Here is a 2,628-nt window from a genome sequence, read left to right as displayed (position 1 = left end):
TTCAGATTGAACAATCTGCTATAGGTTCGAACACAACAAACACATGCTCACACACACACACACACACACACACACACAGATGCTCTCGTTGCAGTGGTGAAAGTCGCTTCGCCAAATGCAAGGAGAGCATCAAATGCTGCAACTGCAAGGGGTCGCACATTGCACTTAGCGGATCCTACCCCAAAAGAAAAGAAATACTGAAAGCAAAACGAACTCAGCTTCCGGAAAAAAACATAGCTCCTCCATACACCACAACAGCTACCACACTGCCTGCCCAGACTAGCACAACCAGACGACTTGCATCTACCTCAAGGACAACTCTGGCCCTACCTCCCTAAATCAACACCTTTACACCTAACACAAACCCGAAAATACAAGCAACTCGTAGCTCTCATTGCTGCTAAATATAGCGACAAGAAATTCGCAAACATCGTCCCTCTCATGCTACAAAGAAACGGCTTCCCCAGCATTGTTGTCCCAGAAGATGACAATCTATACATTCCTGAATACGCCACAACATCAGAAACCACAGCAACTGAGGTGACAAACACTAAACCCAGAGCCGAAAACCAAAAGAAACAACGCAAGCGCTTAACACTACAAAAAAACACTGAACACAAACGTAAACAGATCTCACCACCAAAAAGAAAAAAAAATCCCCAGTCCCGCAGTCTCGTCGTCATCGCTTGCATGACACCATCCCTAACGACGAGAATAGCGTCTCCGAGATCGACGTAGAAGTCGTTCCTGAAGCCGAGGAAAAGCTCACTCTCCCTCTGGAGGAAGCAACTGTCGTGCTTCCATCTAGGAGCCGCATGGGACAGCGCGGAGTATTGGGAATTGGTCCGCCGATTCTCAGGACTTCCGCCCTGTTTCCTGTTCGCAGGACTCTCTCCCTGACCTCGAGGAACTGTCGATCGAGGCTCCATCACGGAACCGCTCCCGGGATCAGGTAACGCCACGCAAGATAAACCCAGGTAAAATGGGTCTACCCTGAGTTGCATGCTAACGATCGTTCAAGCAAATGTAAGGTAATTTTTTCGACCCGAAATATTTTTTACGACTTTCTAGAACAAGAACGCCCTGATGTGGTCCTACTGAATTCTATATCCATCACGAATGGCCATAGAATTCGGCACTATGGTTACACATCCAGGCAACCAGGAGACGGATTGCCTGACTTATAAAATCCACCGACACCCACAAGTTCCTCACCCTCTCATTCAGCCACCCTGACTTCATGGCAGTCAGGTTATTCACCCACAGGGTCCCATTATACTTTCCACTGCCTCTATAAAACCAAATATTAATTTGCCTCTTGCTGATTTCAATTAAATTATTTAATTATACAAACCGCCCAGTCTTCTTTGCTGGAGATATCAACGCTACCCACAAGACACTACACCACAGCACTACCAGTGCACACAGTAGGCAACTCTTTTTCCACCTGAAACAAAAAGATTCCACTACATAGGACCCGACTTCTTCACCTCATGCACGCCGAGAGGAAGGGGCCGACCTGATCTCGTTTTCGAGAACAGGGCAACACTTACCTACCACACACACCTACAACCCGGTCTGAACATTGGTTCAGACCACATACACATCATAATTAAAATTTCCACATCACCAATACTCTCCAAAGAAAGACGATCTTTCCGGTATAAACAAGCAGACTGGGAGTCGTTTGAATAAAAATTAAATTATCAAAATTTTAAATTTAATCTTCATGGGCTTGATTCCTAAACAATAAATGGGCAATGGAATTACATCGCTTCCATCGCCTCAACTACGCTGGGCACATCCCCAGGTCTCGGTATAAAATTCGCATACAATTTCAGCCATCTGAAGGACAAAACGTCCCGACTTGTTTTCAAAGTCGTTTTCCTCAAAATTTAAACAGATTAAAACATGTTCGATGGATCTATCTATTCTAAGAAGACACGTCATCGATAGTCTTGATAACGACCGACAAAAATATTGGATAGATTTAGTTAAAGAAGTAGAATGTAAAACAGTTCGCAATCCACGAGAATTTGGGCAAAAAAATTCGTCAACTTAAAGGTAGTAATTAACCCCCTTCTCCCATCTCAATCATAATAACGTGAAAGTTTCAGATCCCGTGGATGTTATCTAAATTTTAAAAGAAAACTGGGCCAAAGTTTTCTACCCTCAACCTCCTCATCCCTGTTCACTCACAGAATTCAAGAAAGGATACATGGAGTCAAGAGAACAGGGTAGAAACTAACCCATAGCCAATTATCCGTCTAGATTAGCTGGACGACACCTGCGAACTCATAGCCCTCATCTCGTGTGAGGAAGTAAAAGAGAAAATAAAGAGGTTTCCTCGTAAGGCTCCAGGCTCCTCGCAGATCGGACGCGACGCTCTTATTCTTATTATGGCTTCTCGAAGACCATAACCTTCTCTCACACAAACATTTCGGCCTTCGCTCGCATCACTCGACGCAAGACGCAATCAACATCATCACGAACTACATAAACAAAACAAAGACCGGCAACTAAAGACTGCTCTTGTCACAAAAAATGTTGAGCGAGCCTTTGATACGGTCTGGCATGCTGGCCTCAAGTACAAGCTGTGCACAAAATGTAACTTTCCACCTTTGATTC

The sequence above is a fragment of the Penaeus monodon genome, chromosome 43 (genome assembly GCF_015228065.2).
Source record: "Penaeus monodon isolate SGIC_2016 chromosome 43, NSTDA_Pmon_1, whole genome shotgun sequence".
NCBI classification, from domain to species: domain Eukaryota; kingdom Metazoa; phylum Arthropoda; class Malacostraca; order Decapoda; family Penaeidae; genus Penaeus; species Penaeus monodon.
The sequence above is the reverse complement of the archived record's forward strand: the minus strand, read 5'-3'. Positions refer to the sequence as shown.